Source organism: Lepisosteus platostomus, unplaced genomic scaffold, assembly GCF_059453375.1.
Source record: "Lepisosteus platostomus isolate fLepPlt1 unplaced genomic scaffold, fLepPlt1.hap1 Scaffold_105_H1, whole genome shotgun sequence".
NCBI classification, from domain to species: domain Eukaryota; kingdom Metazoa; phylum Chordata; class Actinopteri; order Semionotiformes; family Lepisosteidae; genus Lepisosteus; species Lepisosteus platostomus.
In genome coordinates, this window is record NW_028291486.1 from 98,162 (window position 1) to 120,232 (window position 22,071).

The window sequence follows — 22,071 nt, forward strand, 5'->3', positions numbered from 1 at the left end:
ACGCCTGCCTCCCTGGGAAAAGGCTGAAAAACCTAAGTTTTTTGGAGGGAAAACGCACGGGAGCCGAAAAGGGGGCCGGCCTGCTTGCCCAGAGAGTCGAGACGCGGGAAAGCGCACAGAGGGAGCACGGGAACCGAGAGGGCGAGAGAGAGACAGAACACAGAGACACACAGATGGGGGACGAGGGACGAGACCCGAGAAGAAGGAGCTCCAGTCCACTTCGCTTGCTTGCTCGCTCGCTCGCTAGCTAGCTAGCTACCTAGCTACCTACGTCTGTCTTTTCACCGCTGAGAGAAGGTGGTGCACCGCTCCCGGAGGCGCTGCAATACCGGGCCGATGCGTGGAGAGGACGGAGCAAGCTCCTGATCCAGCTCCCTGTTCCAAAAATCCGTTTAATATGTGGTCCCCCGATGGGGGACGTATCAGATATTAAACTGATAAGAACAGATACTACACTTGATCTTAGCCAAAAGGCCGAGAAGCGATGCCCACAAAGGCGCGGACCGACGCGCGGGCGTTCCGCTGGCGCACAGTGGCGCAGGCCGACTCCTCTGGAGCCCGGGACCCGCGCAGCTGCCGGCCTCCCTGCAGCCAGAGGCCTGCCGCGGGACTCTGCTCCCCCTCTCTCTTGCCTGCCCGCCTGCCTTCCTGCCAGTCCCGGGCGGGGGCCCTGCTCTTTGATCTTCTGTCAACGGCCCGACAACGACCGCAGCCGCAGGGGGCGCCAGCCGCCCGGCCTCCTTAGCTTAGGCCCCTCCCACCGGCAGCAGCTGCGCCCAACCGGCTGCAAGCCAAAGCCGAGCGCCAGCACCTGCGGGCAGAGGCAAGGGGCAGCTCTCTCTCGGGAGGGAGGGAGGGACGGGGACGCGCGCGCACACACGCCTGCCTGCCTGCCTGCCGAAAAAAAAGAAAGAAAAGGTGGATATACTAAGTTTTTTGGAGGGAAAACGCCCAGCTGTCGAAAGGGGCCCGCCTGCAGGGACGGGGACGGACACGCACGCAAGCAAGCAAGCAAGCAAGCAAGCAAGCAAGCAAGCCACGCCTGCCTCCCTGGGAAAAGGCTGAAAAACCTAAGTTTTTTGGAGGGAAAACGCACGGGAGCCGAAAAGGGGGCCGGCCTGCTTGCCCAGAGAGTCGAGACGCGGGAAAGCGCACAGAGGGAGCACGGGAACCGAGAGGGCGAGAGAGAGACAGAACACAGAGACACACAGATGGGGGACGAGGGACGAGACCCGAGAAGAAGGAGCTCCAGTCCACTTCGCTTGCTTGCTCGCTCGCTCGCTAGCTAGCTAGCTACCTAGCTACCTACGTCTGTCTTTTCACCGCTGAGAGAAGGTGGTGCACCGCTCCCGGAGGCGCTGCAATACCGGGCCGATGCGTGGAGAGGACGGAGCAAGCTCCTGATCCAGCTCCCTGTTCCAAAAATCCGTTTAATATGTGGTCCCCCGATGGGGGACGTATCAGATATTAAACTGATAAGAACAGATTTTTTTTTTTATGTTTTTTATTACAAACATAACAAACTTCAACACAGCACAGTAAGACAACCACACCCTTCCCCAACATTCAAACATACCCTAAACCAGCCTCCCTCTGTAACACTAACAACAACCCTTATACTATTACACTCAACAATCCGAAACACAAATCAAACGGTCATGAAAATGTTAGTACAACAGTATTCATATTGGTTCATTTCGAAAATAGAATCACAAAAGAAACAGACATCAGAACCATAAACACAAAACCGTTACATTACCATAATCCCGCCCTGTATGCAAAAAAGATCCCTCCTCCATCCCCAACATTCCTTATATTATTATAAAACAAACCCATATACAGAAATCAATTTAACACCCCAAAGAAATTAATCCCTTCCATCTTTCTTTGGCCGCAGCAAAACCCCACCGTAAGATGTCCCACCGAACACGTCTAGTAACTTCATTTTTGCCTTTGCTAAATACAGATAAGGCTGAAACACAACTGCCATGCTCCACCACCTCCCTCCTCGCTACCCATATATAAAATTTAACCAAACTAATTATATACCATAACACAAATTCATTATTCCATTTTCTCACCCCCTTTACTCCCCGAAACACCACCCGACTGCTTAAAACAAAATCAACAGCGACTTTCTGTAATAATTCAGCACTGTGACCCCACACCCTTTGGGCGAAAACACAGCCCCAGAAAACGTGAAGCAGGGTTTCGACCTCAGAACAGCCAGGCTGCGGGCACTTATCCTGTCTGGACAACCCATGCCTGTAGAGCGTGTCCCTCACCGGCAACCTGTTCCAGAGAGCCCGCCAGTTTAGGTCCTTGAGTCTGTTTTCTAGACCCACCGGCTGGATCTGCCGCCACTCCTCCTCCGACACCCCCACCACTGCAGGTTCCCCCTTCTCCATGATAGTCCTATACATCTGTTTGTGGTCCGTAGCCCCCAAGCCCTTTCTGAACCCTGGGTGCTTCTGTAACCACACCACCGCATGTCTATAATGCCAGGGCAATTTTTGCGCCTTCGGCGTTGTATTCGTCCAGACTACCAGGTGCTTCATCGTATTCGCAAACCACAAACGGATAAAACATACACAAAGGTGATCCGGATCTTCGTATAGTGTTTTACACAAATTTGCGACAAATATTGTGTCTAGTTTCAACGGGAAGTCTGGAACCGACCTACCACCCTCCTCCACTGGCCTGCACATATCCGCTCTCTTGATGTACTCATGCCCCCCACTCCAAACGAAGTGGAAGACCGCCCTCACCAGGTTTCGACGCAGCCGAGCAGGCAGAGGGAACACACAAGCCAAATGAAGCAGCAATGGCAGTATGTCTACCTTTAGGACTAGTACTTTCCCTGTGTACGTCAGCGACCTATTCAACCACATACCGATCTTTTGATTTACCTTCCCCAGCCTCAGGTCCCAGTTGATCCTGGCGGAGTCCTGCGTATGAAAAAGAACTCCCAGAATTTTAACCGGTCCCGTCACCAAGGTAAGACCGCCCGTCACATCTTGTCTTTCCTTCCATCTACCGAAGTATTTAACCGTACACTTTGCTTTGTTCAAAAAAGCACCTGTCCCTTTGGTCATACTATCTGCTATCTGTAGTACTTGGTGAAGACTTCTGTCAGTGCTAAGAAACAGAGAAATATCGTCTGCATAGGCTGCTATTTTCGCCTGTTCTCCTCCACTCCCAGGAACCACCACCCCTTCCACTCGAGGATCCCCACGAATCCGATGCAGAAAGGGTTCTATGTACAGCACATATAATAAGGGGGACAGAGGGCATCCCTGTCTCACCCCACACCTGACCGGAATGCCCATGCCAAGCATACCGTTGATGCATACCCTTGAGATGACATTATTATACAAAACCTTGATCCATCTGATGAGGCCCTCATCCAGCCCCACTCTTCTCATCACCTCCCAAAGGAATGAGTGATGCACCCGGTCAAAGGCCTTATTTTGGTCTAGGCTCACAAGCATCATCTCAAGGTTCCTGTCCTCCACCCATTCAATGACGTCCCTGATCAACTGCAGGTTCCACTTTACGTTTCTACCCTCCACACTGCAGGTTTGGTCTTTACTTATCAGGTCCGGCATCACCTTCCTCAGCCGTCTCCCCAATACTCTGGCCAAGATCTTATAATCGGAACAGAGTAATTGGATCGGCCTCCAGTTCTCCAGATCTTCCTTGTCTCCTTTCTTAAACACCAGAGACATAATACCTGTCCTCATCGTTCTGCCGAGTTCACCCTCCCTCAGGACTTCGTTATAAACCTCCAACAACACCGGTAGTAACCTTTCTCGGAAGGTTACATAAAATTCCGTCGGGAGTCCGTCCATCCCCGGGGTGGTACCTCTACGCAGGCCACCAATGGCTTCTCCAATCTCAGTCATTGTTAGGGCCTCACCCACACCTTCCATACCATCAATCTTCCTGTCAAACCCAATCAACCACTCATCCCACAAACTCTCATCCACTGGTTTCTCTGAAAATAAAACCTTGTAAAAATTAGTTGCACACCTCACCATGCCTTCTATGTCTCTGACCCTGGACCCATCTTCTCTCCTCAGACCCTCGAAGAGAGTCCTCTTCTGTCTGGCTCTGACCGAGCCAAAAAACTGGGCTGAGCACCTCTCCTCCCCCTCAATCAGGTTACCCTTCAACCTAAACAAAAAATCCTTAGCTCTCTCTACCCAAAGTTCTTTCAGTCTGAGTTTAAGCTCAGAAACTTTTGTCATGTCGAAAGCACCACCCTGGTTGGAAACCACATACTGCTCTTCTAGTTCCTGCTGCAATCTCACAAGCTCTCCTCTCTCTGCTACCTTCTTTTGGCTACAGTATGAGATAGAAGCCTTGGAGATCGCCCTTTTACAGGCTTCCCACCACAGCACCGCTGTCTGGTACCGCCCCCTCTGTAACTGGAACCGATCCAAAAGCGCAACTATCAAACTCTGATAATCGGCTTCCAATAACACTTTCGTGTTCAGTTTCCAGTAGTTTGATTTAGGGTCCATACCATCTGGTATCAAATCAACCGACAGCAACAGATGATCTGAAAACCATACCGGAGTAACCGTTGCCGCCTGTGTCAACCCACGTAGGGTGGTGAAGATATAATCAAGTCTTCTGAAGACACCCCTTCCATTACTCCATGTGTGCATTCTCTGTCCCTGACTATAGTCCTTGTGACCATCTTTTAGGTGAAACCGTGATATTAATTCTTTAAGATCACTCACACTCACACCACTCGCATCACATACATCAATATTAAAATCCCCTCCCATCACCACCACTCTATTGGTGTACAGATGTGGCTCAAGGTCCTTCAAAAACGCCCCCTGGAGCCGCCTTTCGGCAGGCCCGTAGACAGCTATTAAACGTACCTGCAATCTTTCCCATGCCCCATCTACAATCATTAGCCTTCCTGGGACTATGCAGTTAACTTCGCTTACAGAGAAATTCGGGGTTCCACATAGGATCCCGATTCCGGATGAGTGCACTCCCCCTACACTCCACCAGGACTCCCCTTTTACCCAGTCTCTCTTAAAGGTGACAATATCACCTTTTGTGCCTAAGTGTACTTCCTGCAAGAAACAAAAGCCGAAATGGCGCGCTTCTAACCATTTGAAGACGCCAATCCGCTTACTATGATTTTTAAGCCCTCTGGCGTTAATAGTACATACGGTACGACTCATGTTGGGTCAAAGGGAGTCTGCAGCTGCAACCCGTCTCCCAAACTAAAAGCACTCTCTATTCCAAGAGGACTGAGGAGATTCCCACCCACACTCATAACCTGCGGGGACCCCTCCCCCAGGGATGATGGACTTACCCCAGGATCATCGGAGGTCAGGAGGTGGATACCGCCGTCTTTCCCCGACTGTTCTGAGGTCTCTGAAACGAAATCCTCCTGTTCCACCACTATATCGCCCTGGCCCGGGGGTATGGGGTCGTCGAGGGTACTGACCTCAGCAGAGGCCTCCAAGGGGTCAGCCTCCTCACCCTGCTCTCCACCCCTCTCCCTCTGTTCCCCTTCCTCCCTACTCCCCCCCTCCCTACCTCCCTCTCCCTCTCCCTCTACACCCCCCTCCACCCCTACCTCCTTCCTACCCCCTTTCTTACACTCCCCCCTCGCCCTCTTTACAGCAATCGCCTTTTTCCGTCTCGGCATTCTCTGTCCTCTCTCTCCGTCTTCTCCCTTCTCTGCCTCGACGTCACTGTTCCCCGAGTCCTCCTCAACAGCTAGGACCTGAAAACGATTAGCCACAGTCTCGAACACGCACTCGTCGGACCTCATTCTTCTCTTCTCTGCCGCCGACTTCCTCTTTGCAGCCCTGCTAGGCTGGGTAACCCACTCCGGCGACTCCGACTCTGCCCTGTCCATCACTTCCGCCCACGACGAGGTCCCCGGACGCGCCTCTTCAGGTACCTTGGTCGCCTTTGGCATCTCCTCTGGTCTGTCGTCTCTTTCTTCTCTTGCGTCTGCTTGTGTCCTCTGGGTGGTCGCGGTCTTCTGCTGTGGTCTGCTCTCCTCTCTCCTCGGGCCCTCTGCCGAAGTCCGCACCACATCTGCAAAACTTCGACTCTTCATCGGACAAACCCTGTACACATGGCCTTCTGCCCCACACAGGTCGCACGTTAAGACCTTAGTACAGTCCTTAGTTTCGTGAGTTGTGGCCTTACACTTTCTACACACACCGCCAGGACAGTTCGCCGCTACATGACCCCTCTGGAAACACTTCTTGCACGTCACCGGTTGGCCTGGATAGAAGAGGTAGCCTCTATTAGGCCCAATCGTGAAATAAGCCGGGGGATGTACCACTCCCTCACCCTCAGATGGCTTAGGTTTTAGCCGCACCGTGTATCTTCTTTTACCGGTCCACACTCTGAGGACATCTAAATCTTTTTGACCTTCTCCCTGCACGTCCACAAATCTGGATAAAAAGGTGATTACGTCTCTTTCTGGGACCCGATGATTAAATAGGTGAATTGTCAGAGTCCTGAGCTCCCTGGCAAACAAAGGCTCTATCAAGAAATCATTAAGCGGTTCCACATCTCTTCCTTCACACACCTTTTCCCAGGCTTTCTCACAAAGTTCATCCGATGCAAGCGACAGGTCGTATATCCCTCTGACTGGGAAATCTTGTAGACAATCAATGTCCTTCAATTTAATCCCTAGAGCCTTCATCAGGACTACTCTTTCAAACCGCTCACGGTTCATCCATTCCTTCTTCTTCTCTGCCTCCTTCACAACAAAACGCACTGTGCACCGCATCTGCCCCTCACGGGACAGAGGGTGCACAGCCGCCGAACCGCGGGCCCACTCACCACCTTCGACCGCTGTCATCTTGGAGGCCCCACTTCGCCCCCTGGGCTCAACCCAGGGCGACTACCCGTGGTGACCTTGGTGGACTTCTGCTTCGGTCTTCTGATGGTAAGGTTCCGCCCGTCTGGTCTGGTTCCGTTGTCCGCTGTCTTCTCCTTCTCCTCTTCGCCTTCGTTGTCTTCGCCTTTTGTCAAGTCCTCAGACCGCGGTCATGCCACGTATCTTTAGATCTTGGCCAAAAGGCCGAGAAGCGATGCCCACAAAGGCGCGGACCGACGCGCGGGCGTTCCGCTGGCGCACAGTGGCGCAGGCCGACTCCTCTGGAGCCCGGGACCCGCGCAGCTGCCGGCCTCCCTGCAGCCAGAGGCCTGCCGCGGGACTCTGCTCCCCCTCTCTCTTGCCTGCCCGCCTGCCTTCCTGCCAGTCCCGGGCGGGGGCCCTGCTCTTTGATCTTCTGTCAACGGCCCGACAACGACCGCAGCCGCAGGGGGCGCCAGCCGCCCGGCCTCCTTAGCTTAGGCCCCTCCCACCGGCAGCAGCTGCGCCCAACCGGCTGCAAGCCAAAGCCGAGCGCCAGCACCTGCGGGCAGAGGCAAGGGGCAGCTCTCTCTCGGGAGGGAGGGAGGGACGGGGACGCGCGCGCACACACGCCTGCCTGCCTGCCTGCCGAAAAAAAAGAAAGAAAAGGTGGATATACTAAGTTTTTTGGAGGGAAAACGCCCAGCTGTCGAAAGGGGCCCGCCTGCAGGGACGGGGACGGACACGCACGCAAGCAAGCAAGCAAGCAAGCAAGCAAGCAAGCAAGCCACGCCTGCCTCCCTGGGAAAAGGCTGAAAAACCTAAGTTTTTTGGAGGGAAAACGCACGGGAGCCGAAAAGGGGGCCGGCCTGCTTGCCCAGAGAGTCGAGACGCGGGAAAGCGCACAGAGGGAGCACGGGAACCGAGAGGGCGAGAGAGAGACAGAACACAGAGACACACAGATGGGGGACGAGGGACGAGACCCGAGAAGAAGGAGCTCCAGTCCACTTCGCTTGCTTGCTCGCTCGCTCGCTAGCTAGCTAGCTACCTAGCTACCTACGTCTGTCTTTTCACCGCTGAGAGAAGGTGGTGCACCGCTCCCGGAGGCGCTGCAATACCGGGCCGATGCGTGGAGAGGACGGAGCAAGCTCCTGATCCAGCTCCCTGTTCCAAAAATCCGTTTAATATGTGGTCCCCCGATGGGGGACGTATCAGATATTAAACTGATAAGAACAGATTTTTTTTTTTTTTTGTTTTTTATTATGAAAATACAAAACTGACTCATAATTCAGGCCATACCATTCACAAATCCACAATCAAGACGTGTTTAACTCAGGAAAACACAGAAATAGTCCCTTCCATTTGTCTTTCGCCGCATGGAATTTCCATCTCAGTATGTCTCTTTTCATTCTTCTTTTGAGTTCATGACGTACTCCCCAAATGATTTCTCTATCTCTTCTTTTCACATCCCCTTTAACCTGGGCACATCTTGCATTCCAAATAAAATGCTTTATCACACTTATAACCATCCACAAAACCCAATCTGTTGTCATCTTCTTTTCCGTTCCCTTCCAGGCATTCATTATTTTCTCATAAGACAACACAAAATTAGAAAAAATGCTTAATAACATACATTTACACTCCCCCCACACTCGTCTAGCCACCATACACTCCCAAAACACATGTCTTATCGTTTCGAGCTTCCCACAGTTTACATATGGACAATGCTTTGTCCTGGTTAACTTTCTTTTGTACATTACCTCCCTCACTGGGAGGCGATTCCAGACCCCCAACCAGTTAAGGTCTTTGTACTGTCCCTCCAAACCTTGTGGTTGAACCCTCACCCAGTGCTCCCTTTTTTTCCCCACTACTGCACTGTCAGATCTTGTATTTATTTTCTTATACAGTGCTTTGTGCTGTAAACACTCCGGCATCTCTTTCCCTTCTGGGTGTTGTTTAAGCCATGTTCTGGCATGTTCATAATGCCAAGGTAAATCTTCTGCTTTTGGGGTTAAATTTGACACAGCTCTCAAATGTGGCATGACCCAATTAAACCAAAGTATTACAAAATATTGACTCTTGTGTGCAAACTCAAAATGCAATGCTTTGCATAAACTCGTCACAAAGAAAACATCCAATTTAAGGGGGATGTTAGGTACATCTCTCCCTCCCTCTTCCACTGGCCTATACATGTCAACCCTTTTAATATATTCATATTTATTGTTCCAAATAAAGTTAAAAACCATTCTAACCAGCTCTTTTCTGAATGTCGGAGGCAACGGAAAAACATATGCTAAAAAAATCAGGTTCGAAAGAATGTCCGTCTTAACAACTACAATCTTACTCATATGAGACAAATGTATACTTTTCCACAGACCTAATTTCCTTTTTAAGAGTTTCAGTTTTATACTCCAATTCAAATGCGCCGATCCCTGTGTGTCAAAACTTACCCCTAATACCTTAATAGGTCCCGACTCTAATGTTAGCCCTCCTTGAGTTTCTGTCCTATGTTCCCAAATACCAAAATATTTTATTTTACTTTTCTTTATGTTGAGTTTTGAACCTGATGCTTGCCCAAAAAGATCACAGACCTCCAGTGCCCTCAGTACCCCTCTGTCTGAATCTAACAGCAAAACTAAATCGTCTGCGTAAGCAGCGACTTTGGCTTGTTGACCCCTGCTACCAGGAATTGTAATCCCTGTTATCTCCATATTTGACCGGATTGCTTCTAACAGAGGTTCTAAACACAGTACATATAACAGAGGTGACAGCGGACACCCCTGCCTGACTCCTTTCTCTAAAGCAATCAACTCCCCTATAAATCCATTGATATTGACTCGGGTTCCAACATTTGTGTACAATTGTCTTAGCCATCCAATAAACTTCCCTCCAAACCCAAACCGTTCTAAAACCTGCCACAAAAAGTTGTGATCTACCCGATCAAACGCTTTTTCTTGATCCAGACTTAGTAAAATAAGCGGTAGGTGTCTCTTTTCCACCCAGCTTATAGTGTCTCTAATCAAGAACAAATTCCAAATTAAAGTTCGTCCCTTAACTCCACATGTCTGGTCATCTCTAATAACCTCAGCTAATACATTCCTTAGTCTCATACAAAGGACCTTCGCTAAAACCTTATAGTCCATTGTTAACAACTGGACCGGCCTCCAGTTTCCAAGGCAAGTTTTATCCCCTTTCTTGTACAACAAGGACAATACCCCGGTCCTCATGGTTACACCCAATTGTCCCCCTTCAAGAATTTCCTTATAAACATCAAAGAGAGCATACTTAATTAAAGGCCAAAAGGTCTCGTAAAATTCTTTTGGGAGTCCATCAATTCCTGGCACTTTTTTTTTATTCAAGCTAAATAAAGCCTGCTCTACCTCTTCTAAAGTTAATTCCTTTTCTAAACCCTCTCTACTTCCTTCTCCTATTCTTAATTGAAGCTTATTTAAAAACCCTTCAGTGTTCCCCACTATTAAGTCTTTCTTGAAGAGATCTTTGTAATAACTGGTAGCCTCCCTTACCATCTCCAGTGGGTCCTCAGTGACACTCCCATCATTCCCCCGTACACCATCAAAGTTCATCTTCTTTTGGTCTTTCCTTATTGCTCTAAATAAGGCTGAGGAGTTACCCTCCCCCATCTCTAAGACATCACACTTTGATTTAAACAAAAACCTTTTCGCTTTTTCCTTATACAAGCACTTCAAATCGTTTTTAGCTTTTAAAATTTCCACTCTCTCCACATGCACGCCACCATTCTTCCTTTCATACAAATCATTCAATCTTTGTTGTAATTTAACAAACTCCTCCTTTTCCTTATTCCTCCTTTTCCTGCAATATCGGATTGATATGCTCTTTATCCTCTTTTTTGTATTCTCCCACCATCTTATTGCTGATTCAAACAAGCATTTCCTGGCTTCCCATTTTTTCCAATTTGTCTCTATTAAGTTTTTATACTCCTCTTCCACCAGAATTTCTGTGTTTAATTTCCAAAACCCCGGCCCAAAACTAATCTTTCCACCATCCAGCTCTACTTTAACCACATCATGGTCCGAGAAACATGCTGGTATGATCTTCAAAGCACTCACTTTAAAATATGGAGATAGCAAGATGTAATCTAGCCTTTTTTCCTTACCTTGGCTATTACTCCACGTGGGACGCCCTCTTCCACCGTCGATCTGCTTTGCGCTATCTTTCAAGTCGTAATTTTCAAAAAGAGAGAGGAGCTGCTTGGCTCCTTTCGTCTTACACCCATCCAAATCTTCATTAAGATCTCCCCCTAAAATAATTCTTTTGTTTGTCATAAACCAGGGCTCTAACTCCTGAAAGAAATCTCTTCTCAACCTTTTTTGCGCTGGGGCATATACATTAATTAGTCTTAGTTTTTCCTTCCCTAACTGGCCATCTACTACAAGTATTCTTCCGGGCCTTACCACAAAATGATTCGTTAGTTTAAAAAAACTATTACTAATAAGAATACCCACTCCTGCGGAGTGTACTCCTCCTATGCTCCATTTTGAGAAACCTTCCCCCCATTCTTTGGTAAATCTCTTACTATCCTCATCACTTTTCACATGGGCTTCCTGTAAGAAGTAAAAATCTGCCTTTAAACCCTTGAGGAAATCGAAGACAGCAATCCTCTTGCTGTGCCCTCTCAGACCTCTTACATTTATGGTGCATACAGATAAATTATCCATTTGGGCTGTTTAAGGTATCTACCTCACCAAAACCTTCTGCCTCAAAAACTGGTTCTGGAGTTTGACCTTCTACAGAACTAATTGGACTCATATTAATGAAAGAAGAAATACTTAATCCTTCCAGGGAATGTGTCTCTAAACTTGTCTCTTCTACGAAAGATCTGGATAGCTCCTCCCCCTCCCCTCCTCCCTCATCTCCCTCCCCCTCATTAACCTTATCCCCTTCTAAACCCTTCTCCTCCCCCTTGTCCCCTTCCTTAGCTAAACCGCCAACTGCCTCACCTTGAACATTAACAGTTTGAAGGGATGAGTCGAAATCAATAAGCCAGGCCATCTCCTCCTCCTTGCTTCTTTTCCCTTCAATAAAATCACTGTCCTCACTAGAGACTGGTCTTTCACGTTTCTGAGCGTCCCCTGTGGGCTCAGGAATCTTTGGCCTCTGGGACACCTTCTTTTTCTTTCTACCCTTTCCTTTGTCTTGTATGTTTTTGGTCCTGTCTTTGTTAGCTTTCCCAGCCACAACACCAGACACACCACAATCACTCTCACTACCATCTCCATCCTCACTCATCCCACCCTCACCTTCGTCCGCCCCCCCACCAGGCAACCTTCTCGTAACATTACTACACCCCTCCCCCTCATCAAGATCTACAAGAGCACTGTACCTATTTTCTTGACACAATTGTACTCCCCCCAAACCCCTCCCAGTCAATCTTTTCCTCCGAGTCTGCATTATTGTCCAGCCCTCCTGTTCCGCTTGTCCTTCAGCCACTGTTCTGCCGTTTTCTTCCGGGATGCGTGATTCACCTGCTCCGTGGGATGTTGATGGGTCATCATCTCTCGTTGCTCTTACGGCTGGTCTAATCATCTGCTCCTTTCCCACAGGTCTTTCTCCCTCTTGGGGTCCCCCAGACCGTCGCCAGGCCTCCGCCGCACCACCACCTGTATCCTTGGCAGGTAAGTTTTTCTCTTTGACTATATTAGCAAAACTTCTGGCTCTTTTTGGACAGTCTTTAAATACATGCCCTGTAGCCCCACAAAGATTACACATTAGGGCGCTATTACAATCCTTCGCCAGGTGGCCCATCTTTCCGCACCTCCTACATGCTACTTCTCTGCATTCAGTCTGAAAATGTCCGTGCCCGCCACAGTTCCGACACGTTAATGGTTGACCGGGATAATACATGGAACCACGGTTTGCCCCAATGGAGAAGAAGGCGGGCGGATGTAACAGTCCCCCTTCTGCCCCGGGTTTAGACCTCAGGCGCACTGCATATGATCTTTTCCCTGTCCAGTATCCTTCGGCGTCGATTATCTTCCTGCCTGCCCCCTGTACGTCAACAAACCGCCTCAAAAAAGTCATAATGTCCTCCTCAAGCACACGAGGGTTGAACAAATGCACAGTCAGAGTGCGTAATTCTCTTGCAAATAGTGGCTCAATATGAAACTTATCAAGAGGTGCCTGATCTTTTAAACTTTGAGTCTTGGCCCAAAACTCGTCGCAAAGATTACTAGAATGCAGAGTAATATCGTATGTGCCTTTCCAGTAAAAATCCTGCAGGCATAACACGTTCTCCTTCTTCACGCCCAAGATCTTGCCCAAAATGGCCTTCTCGAAGACACTCCTGACCATCCAACCTTCTCTATCTCCTTCCTCTTTCAAGACAAAGCGCACCGTGTCCTTCATTTGTCCCTCACGGGACAATGAAGGTCCGGTCGCCATCCCCGACGCCATCCTACCGGTTGTAGATGTCATCTGGGAGCCCCACCTTCACCCCCTGGGCTCAACCCAGAGCGATTCCAGTGGTGGCTCGATGGTGTTCCCCGCTGATGTTCCTCCAAAGACTGGACTCCTCCACCGGTAGCGTCTCCTTCCCTCCAAGTCCTCTCCCCAGCAACCGTCCACCGCTCCGCCGCCGCCGCCGCCCTTCCCGTACTTCTGGCAAGCCGTCAGACCGCGGTCAAGCCACGTATCCTCAGATCTTGGCCAAAAGGCCGAGAAGCGATGCCCACAAAGGCGCGGACCGACGCGCGGGCGTTCCGCTGGCGCACAGTGGCGCAGGCCGACTCCTCTGGAGCCCGGGACCCGCGCAGCTGCCGGCCTCCCTGCAGCCAGAGGCCTGCCGCGGGACTCTGCTCCCCCTCTCTCTTGCCTGCCCGCCTGCCTTCCTGCCAGTCCCGGGCGGGGGCCCTGCTCTTTGATCTTCTGTCAACGGCCCGACAACGACCGCAGCCGCAGGGGGCGCCAGCCGCCCGGCCTCCTTAGCTTAGGCCCCTCCCACCGGCAGCAGCTGCGCCCAACCGGCTGCAAGCCAAAGCCGAGCGCCAGCACCTGCGGGCAGAGGCAAGGGGCAGCTCTCTCTCGGGAGGGAGGGAGGGACGGGGACGCGCGCGCACACACGCCTGCCTGCCTGCCTGCCGAAAAAAAAGAAAGAAAAGGTGGATATACTAAGTTTTTTGGAGGGAAAACGCCCAGCTGTCGAAAGGGGCCCGCCTGCAGGGACGGGGACGGACACGCACGCAAGCAAGCAAGCAAGCAAGCAAGCAAGCAAGCAAGCCACGCCTGCCTCCCTGGGAAAAGGCTGAAAAACCTAAGTTTTTTGGAGGGAAAACGCACGGGAGCCGAAAAGGGGGCCGGCCTGCTTGCCCAGAGAGTCGAGACGCGGGAAAGCGCACAGAGGGAGCACGGGAACCGAGAGGGCGAGAGAGAGACAGAACACAGAGACACACAGATGGGGGACGAGGGACGAGACCCGAGAAGAAGGAGCTCCAGTCCACTTCGCTTGCTTGCTCGCTCGCTCGCTAGCTAGCTAGCTACCTAGCTACCTACGTCTGTCTTTTCACCGCTGAGAGAAGGTGGTGCACCGCTCCCGGAGGCGCTGCAATACCGGGCCGATGCGTGGAGAGGACGGAGCAAGCTCCTGATCCAGCTCCCTGTTCCAAAAATCCGTTTAATATGTGGTCCCCCGATGGGGGACGTATCAGATATTAAACTGATAAGAACAGATACTACACTTGATCTTAGCCAAAAGGCCGAGAAGCGATGCCCACAAAGGCGCGGACCGACGCGCGGGCGTTCCGCTGGCGCACAGTGGCGCAGGCCGACTCCTCTGGAGCCCGGGACCCGCGCAGCTGCCGGCCTCCCTGCAGCCAGAGGCCTGCCGCGGGACTCTGCTCCCCCTCTCTCTTGCCTGCCCGCCTGCCTTCCTGCCAGTCCCGGGCGGGGGCCCTGCTCTTTGATCTTCTGTCAACGGCCCGACAACGACCGCAGCCGCAGGGGGCGCCAGCCGCCCGGCCTCCTTAGCTTAGGCCCCTCCCACCGGCAGCAGCTGCGCCCAACCGGCTGCAAGCCAAAGCCGAGCGCCAGCACCTGCGGGCAGAGGCAAGGGGCAGCTCTCTCTCGGGAGGGAGGGAGGGACGGGGACGCGCGCGCACACACGCCTGCCTGCCTGCCTGCCGAAAAAAAAGAAAGAAAAGGTGGATATACTAAGTTTTTTGGAGGGAAAACGCCCAGCTGTCGAAAGGGGCCCGCCTGCAGGGACGGGGACGGACACGCACGCAAGCAAGCAAGCAAGCAAGCAAGCAAGCAAGCAAGCCACGCCTGCCTCCCTGGGAAAAGGCTGAAAAACCTAAGTTTTTTGGAGGGAAAACGCACGGGAGCCGAAAAGGGGGCCGGCCTGCTTGCCCAGAGAGTCGAGACGCGGGAAAGCGCACAGAGGGAGCACGGGAACCGAGAGGGCGAGAGAGAGACAGAACACAGAGACACACAGATGGGGGACGAGGGACGAGACCCGAGAAGAAGGAGCTCCAGTCCACTTCGCTTGCTTGCTCGCTCGCTCGCTAGCTAGCTAGCTACCTAGCTACCTACGTCTGTCTTTTCACCGCTGAGAGAAGGTGGTGCACCGCTCCCGGAGGCGCTGCAATACCGGGCCGATGCGTGGAGAGGACGGAGCAAGCTCCTGATCCAGCTCCCTGTTCCAAAAATCCGTTTAATATGTGGTCCCCCGATGGGGGACGTATCAGATATTAAACTGATAAGAACAGATACTACACTTGATCTTAGCCAAAAGGCCGAGAAGCGATGCCCACAAAGGCGCGGACCGACGCGCGGGCGTTCCGCTGGCGCACAGTGGCGCAGGCCGACTCCTCTGGAGCCCGGGACCCGCGCAGCTGCCGGCCTCCCTGCAGCCAGAGGCCTGCCGCGGGACTCTGCTCCCCCTCTCTCTTGCCTGCCCGCCTGCCTTCCTGCCAGTCCCGGGCGGGGGCCCTGCTCTTTGATCTTCTGTCAACGGCCCGACAACGACCGCAGCCGCAGGGGGCGCCAGCCGCCCGGCCTCCTTAGCTTAGGCCCCTCCCACCGGCAGCAGCTGCGCCCAACCGGCTGCAAGCCAAAGCCGAGCGCCAGCACCTGCGGGCAGAGGCAAGGGGCAGCTCTCTCTCGGGAGGGAGGGAGGGACGGGGACGCGCGCGCACACACGCCTGCCTGCCTGCCTGCCGAAAAAAAAGAAAGAAAAGGTGGATATACTAAGTTTTTTGGAGGGAAAACGCCCAGCTGTCGAAAGGGGCCCGCCTGCAGGGACGGGGACGGACACGCACGCAAGCAAGCAAGCAAGCAAGCAAGCAAGCAAGCAAGCCACGCCTGCCTCCCTGGGAAAAGGCTGAAAAACCTAAGTTTTTTGGAGGGAAAACGCACGGGAGCCGAAAAGGGGGCCGGCCTGCTTGCCCAGAGAGTCGAGACGCGGGAAAGCGCACAGAGGGAGCACGGGAACCGAGAGGGCGAGAGAGAGACAGAACACAGAGACACACAGATGGGGGACGAGGGACGAGACCCGAGAAGAAGGAGCTCCAGTCCACTTCGCTTGCTTGCTCGCTCGCTCGCTAGCTAGCTAGCTACCTAGCTACCTACGTCTGTCTTTTCACCGCTGAGAGAAGGTGGTGCACCGCTCCCGGAGGCGCTGCAATACCGGGCCGATGCGTGGAGAGGACGGAGCAAGCTCCTGATCCAGCTCCCTGTTCCAAAAATCCGTTTAATATGTGGTCCCCCGATGGGGGACGTATCAGATATTAAACTGATAAGAACAGATACTACACTTGATCTTAGCCAAAAGGCCGAGAAGCGATGCCCACAAAGGCGCGGACCGACGCGCGGGCGTTCCGCTGGCGCACAGTGGCGCAGGCCGACTCCTCTGGAGCCCGGGACCCGCGCAGCTGCCGGCCTCCCTGCAGCCAGAGGCCTGCCGCGGGACTCTGCTCCCCCTCTCTCTTGCCTGCCCGCCTGCCTTCCTGCCAGTCCCGGGCGGGGGCCCTGCTCTTTGATCTTCTGTCAACGGCCCGACAACGACCGCAGCCGCAGGGGGCGCCAGCCGCCCGGCCTCCTTAGCTTAGGCCCCTCCCACCGGCAGCAGCTGCGCCCAACCGGCTGCAAGCCAAAGCCGAGCGCCAGCACCTGCGGGCAGAGGCAAGGGGCAGCTCTCTCTCGGGAGGGAGGGAGGGACGGGGACGCGCGCGCACACACGCCTGCCTGCCTGCCTGCCGAAAAAAAAGAAAGAAAAGGTGGATATACTAAGTTTTTTGGAGGGAAAACGCCCAGCTGTCGAAAGGGGCCCGCCTGCAGGGACGGGGACGGACACGCACGCAAGCAAGCAAGCAAGCAAGCAAGCAAGCAAGCAAGCCACGCCTGCCTCCCTGGGAAAAGGCTGAAAAACCTAAGTTTTTTGGAGGGAAAACGCACGGGAGCCGAAAAGGGGGCCGGCCTGCTTGCCCAGAGAGTCGAGACGCGGGAAAGCGCACAGAGGGAGCACGGGAACCGAGAGGGCGAGAGAGAGACAGAACACAGAGACACACAGATGGGGGACGAGGGACGAGACCCGAGAAGAAGGAGCTCCAGTCCACTTCGCTTGCTTGCTCGCTCGCTCGCTAGCTAGCTAGCTACCTAGCTACCTACGTCTGTCTTTTCACCGCTGAGAGAAGGTGGTGCACCGCTCCCGGAGGCGCTGCAATACCGGGCCGATGCGTGGAGAGGACGGAGCAAGCTCCTGATCCAGCTCCCTGTTCCAAAAATCCGTTTAATATGTGGTCCCCCGATGGGGGACGTATCAGATATTAAACTGATAAGAACAGATTTTTTTTTTTTTTTTTTTTATTATCAAAAAGTAACAACAAACAAGTTCACAGAAACCTCATCAATCACCAAAATCAAACATATAGACACACAAATAACTCAAACAAAACACTGCATAAACCAATCAAAACATGGGATTACAATAAACAAGACCATCAATAGTTAGACATTGGCCAATACTTTCCACTTTTCTTTAACAGCGTGAAAACTCAACTTCCTTTTATCATTGGCCACCATACATCTGACATCCCACAATACCTTTTTCCACACCCCTCCCACATCACATGTCACTCCCTTCTTCACCAACAAATTTCTTGCAGCCCACAGTTCTATTTTCACAAAGCTAATTAAAAACCATAACAAAAAACACATTTCTTTCGTTCTCCCCCCCCTCCTTATACCAAACATTATTGTTGCAAGGTTTATCGTAAAGGTGCTATCTATAGCTTCCAAAACAATTTTACTCTTTTCCCACACTTTTTGCGCAAAATTACAGAACCAAAATACATGTTCGATGCTTTCCTCGCCACAACATCCCGTTCGAGGGCACCCGACTTGTTTAGTCAACTTATGTTTATATAATACGGATCTTACTGGAAGTCTCTTCCATACCGTTAACCAATTGAGGTCTAGACAGTCCAAACGCAAACCCTTGGGCTGCACTCTTCCCCAGATCTCATTTGCAACGCCCCCCACAACCCTGGCTTCTTCTCTTTCTGTTATAGCGCAATACAGTGCCCTGTGATCCAGCATCTCCAACTCGTCCACCGACTCCAGATGTTTCCTTGTCCAGGACACTGCATGCCTGTAATGCCAGGGCAGATCTTCACCGTGAGGGACGTCGTTCTTCCAGTTGGTGAGTCTGCGCATGCTGTTTGATAACCAAAATCTTACAAAGTACTGATGATCATGAGACACAGGCTGTTTCAAAGCTTTACACAAACCAGACACAAATAAACAATTTAACTTGATCGGCATGTTCGGTACTGACCTACCCCCCTTTTCTATGGATCTATACATATCTACACGTTTTACATATTCATATTTTTTATTCCACAAAAAACTAAAAACTTCTCTGACCAGATACCTGTTATACCTAGCCGGCATAGGATACACATTTGCTAAAAACGTGAGGGCGGGTAACACGTCTGTTTTTAATATGATTACCTTTTCGATGAAAGAAAACCTTCTGTCGCCCCATCGGAGTAGCCTTTTCCTGACCACCTCCAATGCCTCTTGCCAGCTGTTATGAATCGTACTCAGGTCATTAAAAGAAACCCCCAAAACTTTCAAAGGACCCCTGCAGTAATTCAGGTCGCAGAGACTTCCCTTTTCGTCCCTCCAACACCCAAAATATTTAACTTTGCTTTTTTGTCTATTTAACTTTGCCCCAGATATCCGGGCGAAGCTATCGAAAATCCCCAGAGCCTCCTGCAGACTTTCCTTCGACCCTACCATCAAAGTGATATCGTCAGCATACAAAGTCATCTTCACCCTCCCCCCACCACTCCCAGGCAGCATTATTCCTTCTACACGTGGGCTCGCGTTAACCATCCTAACAAAAGGCTCCAAATAGATTACAAACAATAGAGGCGATAAAGGACAACCTTGTCTCACGCCCACCTTCTGTTCTACCAATTTCCCAAGATACCCATTCACCACCACTCTACTCCCTACGTGCTTATACAGAGTCTTTAGCCACCTAATAAAAAGTGTGCCAAAACCCATCCTCTCCATCACGGCCCACAAAAACTTATGTGACACTCTATCAAAAGCCTTCTCCAAATCAAGGCTCACCAGTGCAAGGGGGATTTTCCTCTGCTCGGACCACGCTATTATGTCCCTAACCAACTGCAATGACCAGGTAATTTTCCTTCCCTGGACCCCACACGTCTGATCTTTCCCAATCACTTTGTCCAACACCCCTTTCATCCTATTAACTAACACCTTTGCGAACAGTTTATAATCTGAGCAAAGCATAGTTAAAGGCCTCCAATTCGCTAACTCTGTCGGTTGGCCTTTTTTATACAGCAGAGTCAAAACCCCCTCACGCATCGATCTTCCCAAAACGTCCTTGCAAAAAACCTCCTTCATTACCTCCAGCAAGATCGGCCCCAATATACCCCAGAAGGTCCTGTAGAATTCTGATGGCAAACCATCAATTCCAGGCACCTTTCCATTTTTTGAGCCAGCTAAGGCCACCCTGAGCTCTTCTAATGTAAACGGCCTTTCTAAGAGGGCCCTACTCTCCTCTGGCAGCTTTGAGACAATACAATCCAGGGAGGCAAAATCTGTCTCCCTTCCCATCTCCTTTTCAGAAAAGAGATTCTGATAATAACCAAACACTGCCTCCAACATGCCTTCTTTATCTGCTACTACTGTGCTCTCATCCACTTGTATCCCGTCCAGCCTTCTTTTAACCTGTTGCTTTCTCACCTGTCTAAAAAGATAAGAAACACAGGTCCCTTGCTGCAGGGATGAGTCAACTCGGGCCTTAAAAATAAAATTCTTTGCCCTCTCCTCGTGATATGCCCTTAATTTCCTTTTTGAGGCTGCCACCTCAGCCATGTCCACTTGCACTCCTTCGTTAAGGAGAGCGTAGAGCTTATTCAGCTCTTCCTGGAGCAGTCTCCCCTCTCTCCTCACCTTTTTCTGACGCTCACGACAATATGACCTCGTTTCTTTTTTGATTTTCTTTTTGATCTGCTCCCACCATTCCAACGTGGGAACATGCTGTCGCCTTTCTTCCCGCCACCTGTTCAAATACAAACTCATACAATCTACATACTCTCTCTCCTCCAACACCTCAACATTCATTCTCCATACACCCTTCCCATACATTCCTCTTGCCAGGCTCAAATCCACTTCTACAATATCGTGATCTGAAAGCCAGGCCGGATGAGTGTTTACTCCACCAACTGCCACCTCCCTGGATACAAAAACATAATCAAGGCGCTTCGCTACACCCGCTGTGTTTCTCCAGGTAGGTACCACCCCTTTTGCTCGGAAACGCACTGCACTATCAACTAAATTAAAGCGCGTCAATAGTGTGCGCAGCTGCTTTGCCCCTGCCTCTTCCTTATTAAAGAGGTCAACATTAAAATCTCCACCAATAACCAGGAACCTATTCGTGGCACACAAAGGGAACAGTTCTTTAAAAAAATCTGCCCTCATTGACCCTACAGCAGGAGCATAGACACACACTATTCTAAAGTTACACTCACCAATGCACAAATCAACACTTAAGACTCTTCCCGGTACTACTGCAACACTCCCTTCGACTAAAACATCCCGATTTCCAATCAACACACCCACACCCGATGAGTGAACCCCACCCACACTCCACCTAGAATCACCTCTATCCCACTCACGCGCAAAACCGACCACATCATTATCATTTTTCAAATGAACCTCCTGCAAAAGACAGACATCGAAATTAAAAATCCTCAAAGACTGAAAGACTGCTGTCCTTTTCACTTTATCCCTCAGCCCCCTGGTGTTTAACGTGAGGACTTTTATAGTCATGAATAATTATTTTACATTTTCTCTTCCCATTTATCTATAATGGCCATCACCGCTATGTAAGCGTCCCGCACTTCCGATTCTTGATGACCACTCACAGTCAATCTTGTGATTCTCCTAGCCGCTCCTTCGTTCTCGAGTTTCACTCCCGGAAATCTTCTGAGTACGTTTTTGATTCCACCCGCCTTGTTCGGGAACCTCACATTTCCGTTCTGCCATTCACACTTCTTTAAAAAACCTGATGAGGCATCCAACTTTTTCACATACCTTCCTTCCTTTCTGTACACCCCTGAAGCAAAGGCTTCCTTTGCCTTCCCAGCACTGTTCCTCCACTGCTTTACTAAATCCGAGAAAAGGCACTTTTTTGAACCTATCTCTGAGTGGGTTCTTCCATATATTTGAATGCGTCTCACTTCTTTACCAAGGTACTCACACTTGTACTTAATCCCTTTCTTCTGCAGATCCTGTTCTTCAAACCCGGCTGGCCAATGAACATCTCTATTCTTTTCGTTCCATTTGCACAGGTCGATGAAATCTCTGGGGAGGTCCGAATCGAGCCAAAGGCCCTCCTCACTCCTCAGCTTCTGCTCAGCCTGGACACCCCCACCTCCGGTAAGTACCTGGTTGCCCTCATCCGTTTCAGGTATGCAAGAAGCTCCTGATAATACTGAGCAATCTCTGGACTGGGACAGAACAAGTCCCTCATCATGGACTTCACCCTCTCCAGGTGTGTAAACTGCCACCAGGACCTCTGAGACAGGTGTATCACTCAGTGACAAATCCTCAGTACCTCTATCTGCCTTTTTGGCCACTAGAGCATCTGAGCCTTGTGCCTTCCTCTTTATGGATCTTTTTGACACCGACGGCCCTTCTCCCTC

The 22,071-nt window shown here is 51.1% G+C and overlaps 7 non-coding genes across 7 annotated transcripts; all 7 read right to left on the bottom strand.

Moving 5' to 3' along the window:
• Window positions 1–295: 295 nt before the first annotated feature.
• Window positions 296–486, bottom strand: LOC148637874 (U2 spliceosomal RNA). Its single transcript, XR_015931220.1, has one exon. It is a non-coding gene; the product is annotated as a U2 spliceosomal RNA (small nuclear RNA).
• Window positions 487–1,333: 847 nt separating this feature from the next.
• LOC148637875 (U2 spliceosomal RNA) lies at window positions 1,334–1,523 on the bottom strand. Its single transcript, XR_015931175.1, has one exon. It is a non-coding gene; the product is annotated as a U2 spliceosomal RNA (small nuclear RNA).
• A 6,414-nt stretch (window positions 1,524–7,937) lies between these two features.
• LOC148637876 (U2 spliceosomal RNA) lies at window positions 7,938–8,134 on the bottom strand. Its single transcript, XR_015931184.1, has one exon. It is a non-coding gene; the product is annotated as a U2 spliceosomal RNA (small nuclear RNA).
• Window positions 8,135–14,404: 6,270 nt separating this feature from the next.
• LOC148637877 (U2 spliceosomal RNA) lies at window positions 14,405–14,595 on the bottom strand. The gene has a single exon (XR_015931221.1). It is a non-coding gene; the product is annotated as a U2 spliceosomal RNA (small nuclear RNA).
• Window positions 14,596–15,442: 847 nt separating this feature from the next.
• Window positions 15,443–15,633, bottom strand: LOC148637878 (U2 spliceosomal RNA). Its single transcript, XR_015931222.1, has one exon. It is a non-coding gene; the product is annotated as a U2 spliceosomal RNA (small nuclear RNA).
• An 847-nt stretch (window positions 15,634–16,480) lies between these two features.
• LOC148637879 (U2 spliceosomal RNA) lies at window positions 16,481–16,671 on the bottom strand. The gene has a single exon (XR_015931223.1). It is a non-coding gene; the product is annotated as a U2 spliceosomal RNA (small nuclear RNA).
• Window positions 16,672–17,518: 847 nt separating this feature from the next.
• Window positions 17,519–17,707, bottom strand: LOC148637880 (U2 spliceosomal RNA). Its single transcript, XR_015931181.1, has one exon. It is a non-coding gene; the product is annotated as a U2 spliceosomal RNA (small nuclear RNA).
• Window positions 17,708–22,071: the final 4,364 nt, after the last annotated feature.